The following is a 23,287-nucleotide window of genomic DNA, read 5'->3' on the forward strand; positions in this document are numbered from 1 at the left end:
GGGATGTGAGGAGTTCTAGACCCCATCCTGATGCAGCCCTCAACCAGGGGCTGACGGAGGCTGGTGGATGAACGACCTGATCCCCCTCCGAGTGCATGCTTGACCCTGTCTCTCACAGCTCCCCGGTGAGATCAGGCTCCGGCCGCCCACAGAGATAACTGGCTTCAGAACACATCCTTTATTGGCTTCATTCCCTTCCCTGGCTCGCTTCCCCATTCCCTACCAGTGTTTCCTGTGATCGCGTCCCAGTAAACCACTCGTCCTCAAATCTTTATCTCAGTGTTCCCTTCAGGGGAGCCCAAACCAAGACCCAAGGACCCCTCCCGCTGGCTGTGTTTAAGGGAGGGTTCAGCTCTAGGAGCTGCCAGCAGCCGTCTCGCTAGCCACGAGGGTCAAACCCTCCGAGCTGGCATGGAGGAGAGCAGGACCGAGAGACGGCAGGTAATGTGCTTTTAATGAAGTTTTACGCAAAGGCTCCTACACCACAGTTTAGACACTTTATGAAACGCCCCATTAGGTCTCTCCGTGCAACGGTATTTTTTCTCCTAGAGCCACACAACAGAATTAATCTCCTTTGGGAGTCACCATTCTGGAAGTCGTTCAGGCATGGGCAGGGAATTGTAAAGAAAATGTCGAAAGCGGTGCATGCATGTTGGTAGGGTGGGATGTGGTGTGCATGTCTGGCCTGTGTGTGTGTGTAGGTGTGTTTGTGCTTCTTGGCCAAACTCCTCTCCTAGTTCCAAAGTCAGGAGACGCAGTACAGCCTTGTCTCCTGGGAAATCACGTGCGCACCCAAACCCGGGCACTGGAGCCCCCCCCCCCCCCCCCCCACCGGTCTGTCATCTCTTTCTGTCTTTCAGGAACCTTGTGTCTCTCTCATCTCTGCTGTTCTCAGTCACTCGTCTCTTTCTCCTTCCTCAGCTCTTTGCGGCCCAGTGTGATCCTCCATCCACTACACCTGACAGCCTGATCCCGAGTTCAAATTCCCCAGAGGACCTGACAGGCTCTGCGCAACTGCCAATAGGTAAACTTCCCTTATGCCAGGTCCTACCCCTTGTCCAATCAGCTGTGGCCGTGGTGCTGGGGGCGGGGCCTTGGAGAGAGTGGCCAATGAAATATCCTCAACGCCTCCGCCCCTTACAGGTGCCTGCTCCTCCAGAAGCCTGAGGCTAGTGTGTGGGAGGGAAGGTAACAATGATAATAGTAAGAGCCAATAGTGTCAGAGATTTCTTGAAATCGGGCAAAGCAGACACGGGACACCTATTACCTCTGTTGTAATAAAAATTTATTAAAGTGTAACGAGTGCACACATCTTAAGGGTACAGCTCAATACGTGTATTATTACTTCTTTTAGTTCTCGCAGCAACCTGCGGACACGGGTGTGGTTACTGTCCTCTCCAAGGCACCGGCCCGAAAAGAGGCTCAGGGAAGTCTATCTCCCGCCCTAATGAGTAAACCTAGGGTTCGAATCCAGGCAGTTCAACCCTCAGATCTGAGTGCATCACCGCCACTGCATACTGCTCGCGTCACAGGTCACCTTCAGGGATGGTTAGAACCTGTGATCCCGGGCAGCGACAGGGAGACCAACCAGGTGACGTTAACTTCCAAAGGGCGTAGGGTGCTAGGGAGAGGAGTTACAGCCTGGCTCTCTCCTCTTGGCCATCCTTCCCCCTGCCCCTCCTGGTCACTTGGTGCCTTCCTCTGCTTTTCCCGGGCAGCACGGACGCAGCTGGAGGCAGCCTCTGGGAACCACCACGCGGCTTTATGATGTGCAGATGGTGTTTCCGCTGAGCCCCTCGCTTTTTATGTCGGTGGCCTCTGGGAGCTGGGCCAGCCCAGATGTCCCTGATCGTGAGAAAGCCCTCCCCTGGCAAAGACTGGCACAAGATGCCAGCGACTGGGGCCTCAGGCCAGCTCTGGCTTGGATTCTCTGGTGAGGGGGCTTGGCTGGATGCTTGTGAGGCAATGATTCTGTCATTTGTGTCCTGCCCTGTGGATTAGGATGGTGTGTCAGCAGAGCCAGGAATATCACTTCTGAGTCTACAAACAGATAGAGATACTGCACAGCTAGCTTTTCAAAGGGACTCTACATTGATCTCTTTTTTCCATATATGTTGTTTTATCTGCCTCTCAAGCTATCTATGGGCACAGACTGCCTCTCCCATCAGAGGAGGTGCCCTCCTGGGACGGGAACAACCCCTCCCTTCCACACTCCTCCATCGGTGATAGACTGGTCCAAGATCAAGAGCCATGTGTCTCCTCCATCAGACTGGGAATTCTACAATCAGAGATAAATGTGTCTCCCCCATCAAACTAAGAGCCACCAGTATCAGGGAAAATGTGACTCTGCTCTCTGTCCTCAGACTGGAAGTTCTCCAAATCGGGAAATTAGGATTCTCCCATCAGATTGGGAGTTTCCAAGGTTGAGAACGATGTCAGTCTCTTCCATCAGGCTGACAACTCCCCAGGGATGAAACGGGTGTCTTCCCCACCAGACCAGGAGCTCCCTGAGAGTGGAAGCATGGCGTGTCTTCATTTCTCTTCTCCCCGAGTGTTGGACAAGGCTCTGCCTCCAGAAGACACCTACTGCAGGAGAGACATCTGCTGATGATCCTGGGGTGGGGCCGGCAACTTCCAGCCTGGACCCGGAAGACCTGCCCTTGGTCCAGCCGCCTGGGAAGGGTGGAGTCAGTGTCAGCCAAAGCGGGTTCTATGACACACGGGTGAGGACGACAAACTGGGAGATTTATGGGCACCTGGAAAGTGTCTGTCTTGTGACTTGCTGTAGAACCCAGCTTCTGGCTCAGGGCTTGCTCCTCCTCAGGAGCTCGGTGATGATGGCTGAATGAATGAGTGAATGAGCGGGTGAATGAATGAATGAGTGAATGAGAAGGTGAATGAAGACCTGGTTCCTGCCCTTGAGTAGGTCACTTTCTACAAAGGAAGGAATGGAGCTCACTCGTTTTGAGTGCCTCTCTGTGTTGGACAGAATTTTCAACTCTTTCACATATATCGCTTTCTTTAACCCTCAACACAACCCTAGAGGATAAGTTCTGTGTTCTCCACTTTATGAATGAGGAAACTGGGGCTCAGAGGGGAAAATGGACCTCTTCAAGGTCCCACAGCTGGTGAATAAGACAGCCGGGATTTGAACCGAGATTCTTTGATTTCCAGATGTGTGCCTGCTTCCTGAAAAAACTATTGCCATTTAATTTCAGAGTTACCCAAGACAGATGTGGATGGAGCAGCATATGAGCCGAGGGAGAGGGAAGCTCAGAAGGGCTTCAAGGCAGGAGTGACATTGGGGATGGGTTTTGAAGCATGAGTAGGAGTTCACCAGCTGCTGGGGAGGCGTGATTAGAAAAGGGGGACTACTCTGGAAGACTCCCTTTAGGGTTTGGTGGGCAGGATGCCCCCTCCCACATGTGCTCATTTGTGGCCCTACCTCTCCAGGAGCTGGGCTTCCTCTCTCTCTTTGGAAGGACATACAGATGAAGCCTAATCTCATGTTGGCACGTCACTGCCAAGGTGCCAGGAAGTCTCTGCTGTGGACCTCCCACCCTGGCGCCAGCTGTGCTCTTCACAGGAAGGAAGGGTGGTTGGGGCCAGCTGCGATGGAAAGGAAACTGAGACGTTTCCTCTTTGGACTCTCTGAAAGGGGCAGGGCAGCGGAGGAAGAGCTGGGGCCCCAGTCCTGCATCTGGCTAGAGGGAGGGGGCACAGGAATATGGGGATAGATGAACTGTCCCCCAGGCCTGTGATCAGTGGCCACCTCTCTCTGGTTTAGCAAGCAGATGCTGATCTATCCCGTGCCCTGTGAATGTGAACATCCCTTAGATATCTTTTCTGGGTCTGGTGTTTGAGGACACACAGGTGTTACATTCTCCCCGGTGTGAGTGCAGAGTAGATTTTCAATAGATACTTGGTTGCTGATCCATGGTCAGACTTTGGGAGCTCATCATTTGGTTAAAACTGGATAGAATGAAGTTTAGCTCTTGGTTGAGCTCACTGCGGTCCGATGTGAATCACAGATTCAGGGCAGTCAGAAAGAAGGAGGAGACCCTCTCAACTTGTGGCTTTTAAGTTGTATGTGTGTTTTAATCAGCAGAACCTTAAAAAAAAAAAATCCTGGAGATTTTATTGAAGCTCAGTGTGCATAACAGATGAACGCTCTATTTGGAGGACCCCAGAGTGGTACCTGCTCAGCTCCCTCTTGACCTCCCCTTGGCTCTCTCAGGAATGTTCATGGAACCCCAGTTCTCCCCAGCACCTGAATATCTCTAGTGTATTCCAACTCCTGAACTTCCAACTCCTGAACACGAGGACAACCGAGGCACTGAGAGGGGAGCGGGTTGCGTGAGGTCACATCAGTAGTAGGTGTGTGTGTGGGTGTCCCCCAGATTCCTGCACTGAAGCTCAGTCTGTGGGGGGGCGTCTGTTCATGTGTAGTGCTGGCTCTGGCATCATCTCCTCCAGGCTCCCATCCAGGCCAGAGGAGCGTCCATGACCCAAGGCTTTGGCTCTGGACACTGCTCCCCAACAGGATGGGAGAGACTCTGTCCATGAGTGCCCACTAGGTCTCTTTTGCAGGAGGGCAAACTGAGGTCCAGCAAGGGCCGGGCTCCAGGTTACTTGGGGGTCAGGTGGGGTGTTAATGGAGGACTGGCTCAGGGCTGCTTTTTGGTTCTTTCCCTCCAGGATCTTTGCTCGTCCCAGCATCAGTCAGAAGGGAGATCCTCCCGTGGGCCCCGGCAGACAGCCATCTGCCCCAGGCCTTGCCCAGCCGGAAGCCGTGAGAAGCAGGTTCCGATATGGAAGCTGCCAGGGCGTTACTAACGGGCTGTCGGTTGCAATTAGGGCAGCGGCCTTTCATCTCCCTGCCGCTCCCCTCCTGCTCAGGACAGCCTCACATCAGCTTCTCGCTCTGACTCCGTCTGGCCGGTGTCAGGCACCCCTCCTGAGATGGGACACGAGGCGGGGGCCAGGTTGGCAGTCCTCACTGTAAACCACGGCCAGGGCCCGGCTCCGGCTCCAACTGTTGAGTTTCCCGGGGCCCACCTCCAGCAGCCTTCGGTCCATCCCTCAGCCCCACCAGGAGCTGCCGGGTCCCTCTCTGAGCCTCGGCCTGTCCAGTCCAGTGAGGCCTGCCCGAGATTACCTAGGTGTTCTGGTGACTTCTGAGGGCCTTGCATGAAAGATAACGCCCAAATCAACAAATCTGCCATTGTGGCTTTGAAGAGCCAGTCTCAATCACTTTATTTTGTCTTTATGTCAGGTTTGCCAGATGGCTTGGGTCTTTCTGAGGCCCTGTACCGAGGGGGCGCAGAGAGAACTGGTACAGCTTCAAAGCTCCTTTTTAATCTTTAGCAACATCACAGCGGCTGGGAAACTGCCTGGGTTCCCATAAGTCTCTCCCACAAAAGAGGCGCGGCCGAGGCTCTAATGAAAGCCAGATAAAGGGATGGCTGGAATCAGAAACAGAGGGAAAAGAGCAGTCGCGAGTCTTTCTTGTAGCTGTTTCAAAAGAAATTCTAAGACAAATTATGGCTTTGGGTGTTTTTCTAAAAGGACTGACAGAGAGAGGAGCCGGGGGAGGATGCTTTGACCCCTCAGCACCCTTCCCCTTGCATAAAAGGCACAGGAGACTGAACAAAAGGCCGAAATACAACAATAAACTTTCGGCGTGCGCGCGTGGGGATGAAAGCCTCGCTGGCATAATTATGGGTGAGGGTGCGCCGGAGCGGGCGGGTGGCTTTACCTTGCCGCCAGCGCTATTAATGATGAGGCTCCCTCCTTTTTCTTCTCTGGAAGGGGCGCCTTTGGTTTTCGGGGACGGGCGGGGGGGGGGGGGGGGCGGTGTTGCGCAGCGCCACGAGGCTGACACCAGGCGCGGGCCGCGGTTACGGGAGGCGCCTTGCTCCCAGCGCCCTCCTCGGGGCATCCGTGAGAAGGAGGCCAGTGTGCCCACGGGTCACCCCCCCTCCCCACCCGGCCCCCCTGCCTTCATGGCTGTCTCTTGGCATCTGGGCAGGGGTTTCTGACCTGCCATTCTAGGCCTCCACTTACTCTCTTTTGCAAATCAGCCCTATTCTAGGGAGTCAGGGGTGCGGAAGCCTATGCTGTGGCCCCATTACGCACTGTCTTAAACGCGGGCGTCAGGCGAAAGGCCAGGCTGGCCTGGTGCTGCTGTGTTCTCCAGTAGGGGGGAATCAGCCGCTCTCACTTTCCGTCTCACGACGGGTCCTCTTATTTCTGTGGATGGTGGTCAGCTCCTTGCAAGACCCGGAGGGCATGGGCCAGCTACGGTTTGCTAGAAGGAGGTGGGACATTGGACAGGATAGGGGGCTTTCCAGGAGACGGGTAGGGTGGACAGCTGTGGGAGGCTGACCAGCATCCTTCTGAGAGCACCAGTGGCTTTGAAGGCTGGTGAGGGCCAACAGAGTCCCAGGACCGCAGAGCGCCAGCCCCCAAAGGGCCTCTCACTATGGAGAGGGCAGACTGAGGTCTTCCCGGAAGGGAAGAGGTTAACCAAGGTCACACAGCTGGTTGGGGACAAAGCCAGACCTCAAGTTCCTGTTCCAGGGGAGGTATCAGATATTCCGAGAGAATGGGGGTTTTGTGTGATGTGGGGTGGGAAGAGAATTCAGATCCCTGGGGAGACATGGGCAGGGTCTGGCATGTGTCCCTCTGCCTTCTCCTTTTGCCACTTTGCAGGGCTCAGTGGCCATGGGCTTTGGTCTCTGGAGCCCTGTCAGGAAGGTGTTTCTGGGGCCCTCTAAGCATCGGGCCTGTTGCCCAAAGTGGGGTTGAGTGAGGGATATCTCCCATGGGCACCTGTCTTCACTCACTTCCCCTCCGGAGGTGCTCGTTCTGCATCAGGGACTCGAGGAGAATTGAAACTGAGACGTGTAGCTGCAGAACTCTCACCTGCTTCATTTACAAGGTCTTCCCTCTCCCCTTCTTGCTTTCAGCCCCGAGACGAGAGAGATGTGTTGCCTGTGGGAAGGGCGAGGGAGGACGTAGCCCCATCTCTGTCTCCGACATTCTGCCTTTGCTCTCTTCCTGTGTGTCTTCTCCTCTGTCTGTCTCCTTCTGTCTGTCTCCTCCCCATTCCTGTCCAGTGCTGTCCTGGCCTGGGGCTCTGGTTTCTGTTCTTGTCACTGGGGCCTCCACGGCCTCCTGTCTCCTGCCCCCTGCTGCACCTGTCGCTGAGGGAGGAGCTCAGGGCGTCCAAGGGTGGAGAACCCCAGCTGACTGAGGAGTCCAGACTAGCTGGAGCGGGAGGGGCTGGCAAGCTGGTGAGGGCTGGGGTGTCGTATCACGCCTCCTCTCTTGGGGCAGAGCCAGATGGATACCGCCAGCCAGGCTCCTGGGCTATTCTGATGAAGAAAAATCTGGGCAGGTTGGAGGTTATGACCGTGTGGGGGCAGGTTTCTCTGGCTCTCCGGAATGTACTCCTGTACATGTGTGTACTCTCTAGCTCTCCTGTGTGTGGGCGCCCTGGCCACCGCCAAGGTCCCCTTGTCCAAAGTATCCTTCAGTGGGGAGGGCATAGGTTCTGGGACCACACCCCTGGGCCCCAACTTCTTAGCTGGAGGGCCTTAGGCAAGTGGCTTACCTTTTGGGGCCTCACTTTTCTCACCTAATAATTGTCCTCAGCTGTTAGGGTTGTCATGAGAAATGAGTGGGTTAACACGTGGAAGTGCTTAGAATAGTGCCCGGCACACTGGTACTGGCCAAACGTGAGCTGGTGTTCTCCCCATTCACGGCTCTTCAGCTATCAGTAGTTGTGGGTAACAGCTAGGTGGAGAATCCACGATGTGAACCAGTCCTCACGCTTGGGTGTTGCGGGGGTTCTGAGGTTAGCGACTCTCTCTCTCTCTCTGTGTCTCTTCCGCCTTGTCTTCTGGCAACCAACGTTCTTTCCTGGGGGGCGTATTCCGAGTAGAACCTCTAAAGGTGGGGCTAAGCCTGCCACGGTCACGTGACACAGGCCTGGCCAATCAGAGAACCCTATTCCTCAGGCCACGGACTGATTGGCACTGGGAAGGTCATATGACCTAAGCCAGGCCAGTGTCCTACCCAGAATTTTGCCACCAGAACTGTCAGGGAAGGTGGTCTTCCATTCTCTGAGATCCCAAGTTCTAAGTGTGATGTAAGCTAGAAACCCCAGAAGCCCCCTTCTCCAGCTACAGTAGGAAATGAGACCATCACGTCGAGAAAAGTAGAAATAAGAAAAGAAAGGGGGGAGTGGAGAGAGAGAGAAAGAGAGAGAGAAAGAAAAGTACCTTGAATCCAGCCTGCTGGCTCCCCTGTTCTGTGTGTGTTTACTGCTGAGCAGTGACCTTTTGCACTTAAAGAGATTCAACGTGGGTTTCTCACAATTGAAAGAGTCCTGATCAATGGTGGGGCTGGCTTGACTACCTGGGAGGCCTGCTCGCAGGAGCTCAAACTCTCCCCAACATAAGCCACACCATGAGAAGGGTGCTGAGGAGGACCCGCTGATGAGTTGAGGGGCAGAGGCAGGGGGTGGCTGGGTTGGAGACTTGGAGTCAGTGTGGATTCAGCAGAATACATGCCTTCCTTGTGGTGATGGCCATGGAGCTGGGCTTGATTTTGGGGTCTTGGAGAAAGGGAGAGGGGAGCAGTAAGCATTCCAGGTGAGCTAAAGGCTCAGAGGAGAGAAAACATGAGATAGGTTTGGCTGAAATGTCAGGTAAGTGGGAAAAGGGAAACTGGAGGCAAGGAGACTGGAAAGTTCCATCAGAGTCAGAGCAGGGCACGTGTTGAGTTTCAGGTCTAGGAGCTTGGATTTTATGGACTGGACAGTGGGGAGTCATTGAAGTTTTTTGTTTTGTTTTTGAGTGGAAGTTGAAAGATTCAGAGCTGTGCCGAGGATGGTTAAGATATGGAGGCTGAAGTCAGGGCATTAGTTAGAAACCAGATGAGAAATAATGGCCGCCTAGCTTTGGGTGGTGGTCTAGAATGGAGATGTGTATGTTGGGAATTTGTTGTTTTTATGTTCTGCATCCACTCTCACTTCTGCTAAGAACTTCCTCATTTTCCTTGGGGAAACCACTACTCCCTCAAACTCAGTCTATATGGTCTGGGTGACACTCAGCCCACACCACCTAGTCCTAAGGCATGACATCCAACCTTGGCCTCAGTCTGTGTGGTCTGGGCATGCATGTGACAAACTAGGGCATGGCATGTGAACTTGGCCTAAGCCAACTCATATATCCATCCCTCCACCACACTAAATGGCTCAAGGATGGGTCTCAATGAGAGTCAGGCCCACTATTTAAAAAAAATTTTTTTTAAATATTTATTCACTTTTGAGAGACAGAGAGGGACAGAGCATGAGTGGGGGAGGGGGAGGGATAGAGGGAGGGGGGACGCAGAATCCAAAGCAGGCTTCAGGCTCTGAGCCCTCAGCACAGAGCCCGATGCGGGGCTCAAACCCACGAACTGTGAGATCATGGCCTGAGCCAAAGTTGGATGCTCAACCGACTGAGCCACCCAGGAGCCCCCAGGCCCACTATTTTCAGAGGATGAGTTTGGGAAAGGGAATTCTATTTTCTAGTGGACTTGTGACAGAGAGGCAATGGGTCCGGAGCTTTAGAGGCTTCCAGGAGGCAGAATGGAGTCACACGGAAGAAAGCAGAGTGACGTATGGAGAAAGTGAGACCAAGCCCTGACCCAAGTTACTTAGTTGTTTAAAAGATGAGTCAGGGAGCAACAGGTAGAGAAGAGGCGGGAAACATTCTTGGCAGAAGAACTGGCTGGCGGCTAAAGTAAGAGGGGCCCCAGCGGGCGGTGGGTGGAGTCACAGGCTCTGATGTCAACTGGCAAGTCCTTCAATTTCTCTGCGAGTTTGCTCATCTGAAGAGTAAACCCAGTGACGTCTACCTTGTAAGGGTGGTATGGAAATTATTAGCAGGATGTGTCTCCAAGGTGCCTGGCACATAGTTGGTGCTTAAATACTTGCCTTGCTGCTGTTATTTATTTATTTATTATTAATTAATTAGTTTATTTATTAGAGAGGGGGAGAGGGAGAGAGAGCCCATGAGGAGGGGGAGGGGCAGAGGAGAGGGAGAGGGAGAATCTTAAGCAGGCTCCATGCCCAGTGCAGAGGCTGACGTGGGGCTCAATGTCACGACCCTGAGATCATGAACCGAGCTGAAATCAAGAGTTGGACCCTTAACCGACTGAGAGCCATCCAGGTGCCCCACTACTGTTATTTTTTTAATGATGTATTATTACTTTTCAAGGCATGGGAGGTTCATGGGGTGTGTGTGTGTATGTGTGTGTGTGTGTGTGTGCGTGTGTATTAGTCATCTTTCACTTGCAAGTAAAAGAAACCCAAATCAGACTGCCTTAAGAAAAAACAGAAGGAAATTGTTGGCTCATATATGAGTACAGTCCAAGGGACTAATGGATTTCAGGCATGGCTAGGTGTAGGGGCTCACATAACATCACCAGAACACTGTCTATCTCTTCATCTTTTGCTTCTGTTTTCCACGGTATACGTTCCACTTCAGGGGTGTGCCGGAGCCAATGGTAAGACTTTCTGGAATCTCGAACAGTTAAGTCATTGGTAGCATGAAATTGTCTGTGGTAGGAGTATTTATATCATGGAAATTGGCAAACACTACAAATCAGGGCCTTTCTTTTTTTTTAATTAAAAAAATTTTAAAAATGTTTATTTTTGAGAGAGACAGAGACAAAATGCGAGCGGGTTAGGGGCAGAGTGATAGGGAGACACAGAATCTGAGGCAGGCCACAGGCTCTGAGCTGTCAGCACAAAGCCCGACGCGGGGCTCGAACCCATAAGCGGCCAGATCATGACCCAAGCCGAAGTCGGACGCTCAACCGACTGAGCCACCCAGGCTCCCCAGGGCCTTGTAAATTTTTATTTTCTGTGGGAGGAGAGCCAGTTTGCTGGCACGTGACGGCCCCATTCTCCAGAAGGCATTTACCGTTGCAGTAGCAAGATGGCTGCTTGCAGCAGCTGGCTGACCTCCCACCATCTATGCAACCCAAATGGGAAGCGAGTACTTCTTCCCCAGGAATTCCAGGAAATGTCCCAGGGTTGGGTCTCGTTGGCCTGGCTTGGACCACAGTCCCATTTATGAAATAGTGACTGTGGCCAGGGTACCAGGGTGCAGATTATACTGACTGGCACATGTCTTCTCTGGAGCTGGGAGATGGGGGTCAGCTCCACCTGAACCGTATGGATTGAGTGAGTGGGGATGGTTCCCTTTATTGTAACAAACAACCACAGAACCTGGCTGCCTGGAACAGGAAGTGTTTATTGCGTGCACATCTGTGGTTTGGCTGGAGTGTCTGGCCAGGCTGAGCTTGTCTGAGGCAGTTAGCTGGGACCGCTTTCCCCGCCACTCCTCTCATCTTCTCCTCCTGGGACCAGTTGATCATCCCCGAATGTCCTCCTTGGGTTGATGGCAAAGCCACAAGACAAGAAACAGTGATGCTCTTGCAAGGCTGAGGCTCAGACTGGGCACACCATCACTTCTGCCTCATTCTTTTCCCCAAGCCACGGGACTGGGCCCAGACCCAAGGGGCGGGGATGTAAACTTGGCTTCTTTAGTGAGATAAACCATAAAGTCTGACGGTGGAAGGTTTAGATGTGGAGAGGGGAGAAGGACTGGCACCATTGAAGCAACTTAGCACCGCCCCTGGAGGAAACCAGGGTGCTGGCGATAGCAAAAAGGGAATGGATGCTGGGTGGGTATAAACAATGAATGTGCACTGAGGGTGTTGGGGAGGGTGGGGATGGCTTGGGCTGTGCTGTGTGTGTAGGGGGAAGGGAGAGGGTGAGAGGGAGGGCAGGGGGGAGAAGAAGCTACAGTATAAGGTAAGGACATGACTGCCTCTGTGACAGCACTTGCGTGAGACGGATAACTAACTGCCTTGGTCTGCAGGCTCAGAGTTGTCTTCATTTTTGTTTCCCCAGGAGCAGACCCTGAGAAAGGGTTTGAGTGTAAGTTTATTTGGGAGGTGGTGCCAAGAATCAACAATAAGAAAGTGGGAAAATGAGCCCATAGCATGCGGGTAAACTGGTTCTCTAGGGGAAAAAAAAAAAAAAAAAACACCCCACCCAAACCCAAAAAGCAACACCCCGATCTGTAGCGTCTGCCAATTTCACAGTGTAAATTCCCACCGTGGTTGATTTCCAGCGGCTGACATGACACATGTGAATGAGGAGCGGGGGAGAGGTGGGTAGAATGGGCTGTGGCATACGGTGGCCGTGGCGAGCGAGACCGAGATGGGGGGTGGGCTGGCAAAGGGAGCATAACCAAGCCAGTCGTCACTGTAAGCCCCTAGCGCTCAGTGCCACTGGGTGCTGGCAGTGGTGAGTGCCATATACCCTCACGTTACCCCTTCAAGGGCAAGGGACTGGGGTGCTCCTTCACCAGCTCTCCATCTGCCATCAGTTCCAGTTATCCCTCAGATAATGGTAAATTACTGGTACTTCTGGACAAGACCCATGGGGCTGGATGTTGCAAGCCGGGCCAGTGTGTGCAGAGGCGGTAAGGTCCACCGCGGGAGCCCCGGGAGAGTTCCCAGCAGAGAATGAGGTCATCCCACTGAATCCCTTACAGCGACCTCCAACAGGCCAGCCTTCAGCGTCCCTCATCAGCTTCAGGGCCATTCTCCCTTAGCGTACTACCCCCTCGTGGAAAGAAACATTACCGGGCCACCTGGGTGGTGGTTGAACATCTGACTTCAGCTCAGGTCAGGAGTTCACGGCTCCGCTCGTGAGATCCAACCTCCGCATCATCGTCGGGCTTTGTGCTGACAGCATCCAGCCCGCTTCAGATACTCTCTCTTCCTCTCTCTCTGCCCTTCCCCCGCTCATGCTCTGTCTCAAAAATAAACATGAAAACAAATTAAAAAAACAAAAGGAAAGAAACATTACCTGCTTCCCTATGGGAAATGGAGTAAACATCCTTTAACATTTCCAGTGATATACCATTTTGATGTTCTCTGGATGCGGAGGTGTTTCTCTGGAATGTTTTCAGATCTGTCTTCGTTGGGGGTAGGAATGGGGTCACCTTATGTCTATTTCTTGCTTTTTCTTAGACCCTCTGATGTCTCTTTCTTGGGGTTGGGAAGCCTGGAGAAAGTTCTCTCTGTTGTGTTGTTGTTGTTGTTAATAGCTAACATCCACTCATTCGTTGGAAACTACTCGTTTTGATGATTTGCCTCACGGAGCAGGCACGGTGGGTGCCCCATACCGATGCCTTTGCCGCTCACAGCTCCCACCTCTGACTTCTCCCGGCAAAGAACTACACCTACCTGGACTCATTCTCTGGACGCACAAGGGTGACCAGCACCACGTGGGGCAGGCCCCACATATCCCAGGAGCAGCCCTTAGTGGACGACCACTGGGAAATGGTGGACGAATCCTTCAGCTTTATTATCCCTTGTGCGGGACACTCAGGCACGTCCCCGCGGTCTGGTTGGGATTGAATGCCTTTTGCCCACAGCAGTTAACCTGCTCAGTAACCCATCCTGTACTGGCCACCTTCCCCACCCTCCCTCAGCTCCCCATACCCCTACAGATGCTTCCTGGGGCCATTTCCCTGCTAAGCTGCTTGTACTTAACATCCGTGTCTCACGCTCTGCTTTGGGGGAACTCAGACTGGGGCACCCCTCTTGGCTTCTGAACGAGGCTGCCTGATAGGGTTGAAGTGGTGTCTCATGGTGCTTTTTGGTTTCCCAAAGGGGCCCAGCAGGGTTCCAACACCTGGTCAAAGAGTCAAAGAATGTGAAAATTCAAATCTATATGTACTGTGTCCTCCCAAGTCTGTGTGTCCGGCCCCCTGTCTCCTGAGCCCTAGACCGTGCATCTGACTGGATGGCTCCAGCTGGACCCCTCAAGCTCAAAATGTAACTTATGAGTCCTTCCCAACCCTCCATACCCAGTCTGCCTCCTCTCCTATCGTCCCTCACCCCGGTCTTGCCTCCCTGTCACCCCTCCTTTTGAAGCAACCTTGGCCACATTGCTCCCTACTGAAGAGTCCTTTGCTGTGGCTCCCCATCCCCATAAAGAGGAAACCCAAACTCCTGGCCGGGGCGTCACAAGGCCCCACGGGAGCTGCTCCCTGCCCAGTCTGTGGTGTCTGGGCTCTGCCCTTGGAGCAGAACTGCTTTCCATTCCTGGAATCTGCATGCTCTCACCTGCAGGCCTGAGCGAAAGCTATTCTCTCTGCTGCAACTTTCTTCCTCCCTCTCCCTCTGGCCAGCCCAGACTCATCCTTTTAGATTCAGCCTAAATGCCACTTCCACTCCGTGGAAACCTCTGAATCCTGGGCCTGGGGGACGCGAGCCCATTATTTTCATGAACCCCGGTGGTCACGTGGATCCCCTGAATTATATTCAGTTACTTAATCCCCTCTCTCCTGGGAAAGGCGGACTCTCCCCTAGCAGGCCCCGTCTGATTTGTTCCCGGGCGTATCTTTGGCACTTTGGGCTGAAGCTGCCCTGCGAACGCCTGGCCGGTGGAGCAGGGAGTCAAAGAGTGACTTTTCTCTGGCCTGCCCCGGAAGAGTGCAGCCGGAGACCTTGACTCCCAGCTCTCCGGGAGGAGACAGAACTTTTGCTTGGTGGCCTCTGTGTTCCCCACGACATCTTCTTCAGGTCCTTAATGGGAAGAGAGGGGAGAGAGGTGGAGAGAAGGAGGCAGGGCAGGAGAAGAAAGGAAGCCCTAATCCGTGGCCCAGAAGGAATGAACATTTCCAACCTTGCTACATCTCTCATCTAAGTAGGTCACACGGAAGAACTCGGAGTCCCTGTCAAAGTTTCAGGCAAAAACAATAACTTGGTTTTGACCTTGCTCTCTTCAAAAAGCAAGTTGCTGCTGAGCTGCAACATCAAAAAGAATAAATAATTGTTTTTCTTTTTTGTTGTTATGATATGGATCATCTGAGCGGTTAGTGGTAAGCAAGCGGCTTTGATTCGACTCTGGCTCCCCAGCGCTCCAGCCTCTATATGTCAGCAGGCTCCTGTTTCCACCCCAGGATAGCAGAATCCCTTGATTAAATTCATATTTGTTTTAATCTTTCCCTGTGTCTGATCTCGAGCTCAAAGATGGTCAGGAGAAAAAGCCGGCTGCCCGCTGCGGCCACGGGGAGGGCCCGTGTCAGGCCTCACGCTGTTTGTTCTGTCCGGCGCGATAAGGCAGCCAGCCTGCGGCACCCTGTCATGCCCACTGTGCCAACCCCGGTTCCCGCACCGCCAGCGGCTGCCAGGATAGCCCGCTGAGCCGCTGGGCCGCAGGAGCAGGCCGAGGAGGGTGGGGGACGAGCAGTGCCGGCCACAGCCTCCAACCGGACCCCCGTGCTGGACTGGGAGTGCAGAAATTCTAAAAACTTGAAAGCTGGAAACATTCTGGATCTTAGGTGCACGGAATGGACTTTATCACCCCGCCCAGTTCACAGGGGGCCGAGGCCATTTGTATGTATCTTACACCTCCCTGCCCTCATCCCTGCCCCCATTCCGCCAGCCTGGAGGCAGCCTCCCCATGTGTTGGGTAAATACCCTTGAATACATATTGTTGCTTTGTATGTGGATATGTGTTTCTTTTTTTTATTACCGTAAAAAACGCCTAACACAAAACTTACCTTTGTACTCTACGTGATATTAGTGAACAGAGAGATACTGTGTTCCGTACGGTGTAGCTTAGTGGCCAAGAGTCTAGGCTCTGGGCTCAATCTGCCCAAGTTCAAAATCCCAGCTCTGCCACTTGCTAGTAGCTCCTTAGCCACTGGGCGCCTCGGTGTCTCCATCTGCGAAATGCGATGGTATACTTGTTCCTGCTTTGCGGAGCTGTCCAGAGGATTAAATGAGCTCACACTTGTGAAACACTCAGAGCGCTGCCTGGCATATGCGAAATGCTCGAAAAATGTCAGCTCTTTTTTATTATTCTGTTTTTCACTTTTTCTTTTCTCTCACTTAGCCCAATGTTTGTGAGAATCACCCATGCTGCTACATGTGCTGCTGGTTCTTTGCTTTAGGCTGTAGTCCACAGGGAGCATTGCCCACATTTTGTTTTTTGATTCCTCAGAGGTGGACCCCTAACTGGCAATGCGGCCATGATCTCTATCCCTTGCAGACCAGTAGGGAGATTTCTGCCCGCACGAGAGGGGTCACTGGGTCCCCGATCGGAGGTCACAAATTTTTCATAAACGGTGAGACAGTAAATACTTTTGGCTTCGTGGGCCGTACGATTTCTGTTGCAATTACTCAGCTTTGCCGTCGTAGCACTAAAGCAGCCATAGGTTGTATGTTAATGGGTGTGGGTGGCTGTGTTCTCATAAAACTTTATTTACAAAAACCGGGGTGGGCCAGATTGGGCTTGCAAGTTTGCAGACCCCCACACTAGGTCATAAGTACACTTGTTGCTGAATACCACTAGTTACTCCCAGACTATTCTCCACATAAGTCCATGACGTGATTCTCCAAGTCATGGATTTGGAGGGCAGAGAGAAGAAAGAGGGCCCGTCCCCCCCCCCCTCATCCTCTGACTGTCTTTCTTGCCCTCACTCTCTGGTCACGACTTCCTTTCACTGTGAGGTTGGGACATCTGCATCTTTTGGTGGAGACATTTCCCTATGAAATTTAAGTTCATGTGTTCCTGGGACGTTCGAACCGTTGTCACTACCATTTATTGTGTGCCAGGTGCTGTGCTAAGCCCTTCACGTGTGTCAGCCCCTTTCCTCCTCCCAACAACCCTGTGAAGTAGGTACGAGGAGAATTTCCTTTTCCAGATTTTGGAAACTAAGTCTCAGGTAGGTGGAATGACTCACCTGAGGTCACACGACAAGAACGAGGTGGAACCAGTACATGAAAGCACATCTGTTTAATGTCAAGTCCAATTCCATCCTAGTCCCTCTCTCATGGGGGATCTGTGAAGAGGGCGGGGCCCGGCAGAAGAGGTCTGGAAAGCTCAAGTGGGGGTGGGGCATGTAGGGAAAGAAACGGAGGGAGCTGATTGGGAAACTTGACTCTGACACGCCTGGTGAGGGTAGGGGCGGCTGTGGCTCAGGATCCTGCTCTGGCGGTTTGGACGGTCATGCTCAGGGTGGAAAACTCCTCTGTGGAGTCAGCAGCTTGGGACCCAGGTCTGGGCTCGGGGAAGGACTAGAAAGGGCACAGGCTCGGTCACATGTGCCCAGTGTGAGGCTTGACCTGAACTCTGCGGGAGAGAGGGCCGTGTCTGGACCACCTTGGAGCCCCTCTGTCGTCAGTGTTATGCCTGGCATTTACTTGGCCAAGCAAATACTGCTTGAACATGAATGAATTAAAAGTGATATTTTCCAGCCAGTCTTCACTGACATATAGCACACATATGGAAAAGTATGCAAGTCCTGAGTACGATGCATTTTTCCAAAGTGAACGTACCCCTCAGACCGCAGATCAAGAAACAGAACTTCACCAGTACCACGGAAGCTTCTCTCACACCCCCGCCAGATATCTCACCTCCCACGGGCAACCACTCCTCTGGCTTCTGACAGCATAAAGCAGTTTTGCCCGGTTGTGAACTTGAACTTTATATAAATGGAATCAGCGATGGGTTATCTTATTTTGTTTGCCATCTTTTGCTCAACATTATGTTTGAGATTCATCCACATTGTTTGAATGTCATTTTCGTTTGTTTCTCATTCCTGGAGAAGTATTTCATGATGCATACATTGTATATATACAGTTCTCACTATATACGTGAGACTATATAGTCTATCTATCTATCTATCTATCTATCTATCATCTATTATCTATCTATCTCACAATTGATTTACCCATTCTACTGTTGTTGGGCATCTGGGTGGTTTCCCTTTTTTGACTATTCCACATAATTCTGCTGTTAACATTCTTATATGTGTCTTTTAGTGGCCATTTACACAATTATCGAATGGGTATATATGTAGGAGTAGAAGAGTTTGGTCCTAGAGGAGCAAATCTTTACCTCAGGTTAGATACTGCCGAACAAGTTATAGTCTCACCCCAGTGCATGAGGGTTTTGTTTTCTCTAGACCCATGATTACATCAGGGCTTGCAAACAGCTATTGAGTTCATAGGTATTCGGAAGGTCTTCAAGCTTCATCGAAGTGTGGGTTCAAATGAGGGCCCTTAACACATCCAGTGGGTGCTTCCTGATCAGACAGCTCCCTCCTCTTCCTGCCTTCCTTCACAGAGCTATAGGTATTAAAACAGTGTACTTGTCCATCACTAACAGTGATGGCATTTATGGAGATCTTACTATGTATGTGGCACAAGTGCTGTTCAAGAATCTGTTGATTTAGGGGCGCCTCGGTGGTTCCGTCCCTAAGCGTCCGACTTTGACTCAGGTCATGATCTTGTGCTTTATGAGTTTGAGCCCCGTGTCCGGCTCTGTGCTGAGAGCTCAGAGCCTGGAGCCTGCTTCAGATTCTGTGTCTCCCTCTCTCTTTGTCCCTCCCCCTCTTGTACTCTGTCTCTCTCTCTCTCTCTCTCAAAAATGAACATTAAAAAAATAAAGAAAAGAATTTGTTTATTTAATGACCACAGCAACACTTTGAGATGGGTACACTTAATAATCAGCCCACTTTGCAGATGAGAAAGCTGACACACAGAGTGGGGAAGTTACTTGTTCAAGGATACACAACCGGTAAGTGGCAGTGCCACTATTAAACTCCATGAAATCTGGCTTCAGAGCCTCTCTCCTTAAGCTTGATCTCACAGTGCCTCGTAGCTCAGTCTTCCTGCACCTTAGTCTCTGGGCCACCAATTCCTCCTCCCGTGGGTCCTCCACGAAAGGCCCAGTCTCATTGTTCTGCTCAGGCAGCTGCCAGCAGTGTGTCACTGGTGTCCAGGCCACCATCTGGTGCTGGTCTGGGCCACCCTCCCCTGGCCTTCCCTAGACTGTCATCTGGGAGCTACTGCTCATGTCCCACGGGAAATGGGTAAGGGGAATGGGCCCCCCACTGTGTCAGCGGGATCCCACGGCAGACTTACCTGGGCCCTGGGGGTCTTAGCTCTTGCTGCCACAATCCCTGGCTTGCAAGGGGTTTGAATAAGAGCCAGCAGGGCAAGAACTATTTTTCCTCCCCCACTTGCAGTCTGGCTCATAACATCAGACTTCTCTTTCCTTCAAGATGATTTATATTTTAGGGGTCCCAGTTCAGTCTGGGTTCTGGTTTTATGCAGTAGAAGCGGGCGTTGGCAAACACAAGCATGAAAGGAATGGCACAGAAGAGTATTGGGTAGCTCATAGAATCAAGAGAAGATTGGAGTCCTTTGAAGTGGAGCCCAGACTCTCCCAAGACTCCATGGGGGACGTTTCTCCAAAATAGAAAGGGTGTTTGGATCCTGGGGAGGAGGGCAAGACAGAGAAAGAAAGAGAGAGAGAGAGAGGAGAGAGAGGATCTTCCGGATCCTGGCCCTCACCTGGGAAGCCCTTCAGCCCCCACCCTGACCCCATGTAAGTTAGTGGGCACCAATAGGGTGACCAGGAAGCCTGGTGCAGGCGTCCCCAACTCACTGCAGGATGCCCTTAGTAAGTCTGCGTCTTGAATTATTAAAATTTTTTTTTAATGTTTATTTATTTTTGAGAGAGAGAGAGCCAGAGCATGAGCAGGGGAGGAGCAGAGAGAGAGGGAGACACAGAATCTGAAGCAGGCTCCAGGCTCTGAGCCATCAGCACAGAGCCCGACGCGGGGCTCTCATCCACAAACCGTGAGATCATGACCCGAGCCGAAGTCAGACGCTCAACCGACCGAGCCACCCAGGTGCCCCGAGTTATTTTTTCATCGTAGTGACTTTGCTGACAAATGAAGGGCTCAGTGCTTTTCTGACAATGATCTGTCCGACCGAAGTCATAGTGCCATCTAACAGTGAGGAGCACACACAGGGAGAGAGAGTGATAGCCACGACTCCGATGAACAGAATGCTGAAGTTGGAAATAATTTATGCAACAATTTCTCACCTCTTTAGTTCACATTCCAGTCTTAAGATAACATTTACAATTTTAAATGTTGTTTTCAGGAATAGCCAAGAAAAGATTGTTCGTGCCGTTGTCACTGTTGGCTGTTTTGTTTCTCTTTAGGAAAGCGACTTAAACACAAACTCAACATGATAGAGAAAGGGAGGAGCATTGCCAAATATATAAAGCAAGCAGTATTGGGCTTAAATGTATTTACAATCTAAAAATGCAAAAGTAGAGGTGGTTTGGTTGACTAAGCATCTGACTCTTGATTTCGGCTCAGGTCATGATCTTGCAATCGTGGAATCGAGCCCTGCATCAGGCTCTGTGCTGGACATAGAGCCTGGTTGAGATTCTCTCTCTGCCCCTCCCCTGCTTTCTATAAATCAATAAATCAATAAATCAATAAACAAACAAATAAATACACAAAAATAAGATTCGAGACTCGTTTTAGAAAATTGTAAAAAAAAAAAAAAAAAAAAGAATCACCATTGGGCGCTGCTGAAACGATCAATGAAAATGTTCATTTTGGCCAAACTCATTTTGAGCATTTGGGCATCTACAATAATGACAACATTGGAAAGCCACTGTGGCAGCCAAGATCGCCTGAAAATGATTTTGGGATGAAAAAAACTTCAATATGAACAAAAAAGAGTGACAAGTCCATTTAAAAAATGTTGTTGTTGCATGAGAGCAGAAACCAGAGAAATCAGGAGCTTCCCCAAATCCTAAAAACTGGCAGAAATAGTTTAAAGTGTGGCCAAATTACCCAGGAGCGGAAAAAAGGATCCATGAGATATTAAACAAAAAAGAAAGGAAACCCAGGGACCAATTCTGACAATTTGTTGCTTTGACCGTTGTTCCATCTGCCAGCTCGCCTGGGGTTGTAGTCATCTGTCAAACAGAGGGAAGAGGCTGGTGGGTCTTGGGGACACCCAGCACCTCCATACCGCCCATCCCTCACAGTGTTGGGCTTTGCTCTCCCTGCTGAGCCACTACTGCTGTCCAATTTCTGGTTCTGCATTTCCTGTCAAGATTACTTACTATGTTTGAACACTTATGCTGCTTTTTCCTTTAGGAGCCGTGCTTCGGTGTGGCCAAGTAGCCCCAGTTGTGGAGGGAAAGTACCTCTTTATGCAACAGTACTAGCTACTAAGTAAAGGAATGAGGCAGTTAGGACATGGCCATTTTGCAGCCATTAATAAAATTTATTGATTCAGGCAAGGGTCATCAATGATGTTGCAAGCATTAGTTGGAAAGTTGACCAAGCACTGGATTTTTGCACAGTGTCGAGCTGCTGACCTCACAGTCTACCTGCAAAAGGAAATATGTAATTGCCTATTGGCAAGGTCTGGCTGCTGCCCCTCTACCCAGGCATCAAATTTATCTAGTGTCACTAATGTGGGGTTGTTCTGGGCTTCCTGATGGGATATCATGACGAAGCCATAGCTTCACTTTTGAGAGATCCTTGCTAAAGATGTTGAACCTGCTCCTAACCAAGCCTTTAGCCCCAATTCTGGATTATAGAAAATATAAAGGACAAAGGGACCAAGTAAATGATGTCACAAGGAAACAATAAGAAAGACAAATATAGATTGTGCAGTATTCCTTAAGATAAAAGGTCTAGTATCTTTAACAAAGTCAATGTCGTGGGGGGGGGGGGGAATAAGACTGAGGGGAGATTGTTCTAGACCAAAAAGACCTACAAGACACAACAAATGCAAGAGGGGGTCTTTGACTGGGTTCTTGTTTAAACAACCAGAAAAGATATTTTTGGAACAAATGAGGATTTGAATATGGATCGATTATTAGATGCTACTAGGGAATTACTGTTGTTTTTGTTAGATGAGATAATGATATAATGGGAAAGTAGCCTCACTTTTTCTTTTTTTAATTTAAATTCAGGTTAGTTAACATATAATGTAGTATTGGCTTCAGGAGTAGAATTTAGTGATTCATCACTTCCATATAACACTCAGTGCTCAATCCAACAAGTGCCCTCCTCAATGGCCATCACCCATTTTCCCCTCTCCCCTACCCCTACCCGCCACCAATCAATCCTCAGTTTGTTCTCTGTACTTCAAGATTCTCTTATGGTTTGCTTCCCTCTCTGTTTTTTTTTCTTGTTTTAGTTTCCTTTTCCTTCCCCTGTGTTCATTTGTTTTGTTTCTTAAATTCCACATATGAGTGAAATCATATATTTGTCTTTCTCTGCCTTATTTTGCTTAGCATAATACACTCTGGTTCCAACCACATTGTTGCAAATGTTGCAAGATTTCATTCTTTTTGATCTTTTCGATCACTGAGTAGTATTCCATTGTGGTGTGTGTGTGTGTGTGTGTGTGTGTGTGTGTGTACACATATAGATATGTACATATATCTGTATATAGGTATATATATGCCACATCTTCTTTGTCATTCATCAGTCGATGGACATTTGGGCTCTTCCCATAATTTATCTATTGTTGATAGTGCTGCTATAAACATTGGGGTGCATGCATCCCTTCGAATTAGCATTTTTGTATCCTTTGGATAAATACCTACTAGTGCAATTGGTGGGTCGTAGGGTAGTTCTATTTTTAACTTTTTGAGGAAGCTCCATACTGTTTTCCAGAATGGTTGCACCATTTGCATTCCCACCAACAGTGCAAAAGTATTCCCCTTTCTCTGCATCCTTGACAACATCTGTTGTTTCCTGAGTTGTTAATGTTAGCCATTTGGACAGGTGTGAGGTGGTATCTCATTGTTTTGATTTGCGTTTCCCTGATGACGAGTGATGTTGAGCATCTTTTCATGTGTCTGTTAGCCATCTGGATGTGTTCTCTGGAAAAGTGTCTACTCATGTCTTCTGCCCATTTCTTCACTGGATTATTTGCTTTTTGGGTGTTGAGTTTGGTAAGTTATTTATAGATTTTGGATACTGACCCTTTATCCTATATGCCATTTGCAAATATCTTTTCTTATTCTGTCAGTTGCCTTTTAGTTTTGTTGATTAGTATCCTTACTTTTCAACAACACATGCTGAAGTACTACTGTCATAATGTCTGCAATTTAATAAAAAATACAGAAAAACAAATATGTTCAAGTCAGAAGGAGGTTTATAGATGTCCATTCTTCTACACTTTCCAGTTTATTCAAACATATCTTCAAAAAACTTGAAAACAACAATATTCCAGTGCATATGAAAACCATTTATTGATTTATTGATGATTTATTTATTTATTTATGTTTCTTTTTCTTTTTCTTATTTATTTATGTATTTATTTATTTATTTGTTTGTTTATTTATTTATTTTCTTTTTGA

General features: G+C 50.2%; 1 long non-coding RNA gene across 1 annotated transcript; it reads right to left on the minus strand.

Moving 5' to 3' along the window:
- Positions 1–5,219: 5,219 nt before the first annotated feature.
- LOC123578398 lies at positions 5,220–7,300 on the minus strand. The gene is made up of 3 exons (XR_006702365.1): positions 6,849–7,300; positions 6,139–6,310; positions 5,220–5,465 (listed from the first exon to the last, which is right to left on the minus strand). It is a non-coding gene; the product is annotated as an uncharacterized LOC123578398 (long non-coding RNA).
- Positions 7,301–23,287: the final 15,987 nt, after the last annotated feature.

Source organism: Leopardus geoffroyi, chromosome E2 (assembly GCF_018350155.1).
Source record: "Leopardus geoffroyi isolate Oge1 chromosome E2, O.geoffroyi_Oge1_pat1.0, whole genome shotgun sequence".
Classification (NCBI taxonomy): Eukaryota; Metazoa; Chordata; class Mammalia; order Carnivora; family Felidae; genus Leopardus; species Leopardus geoffroyi.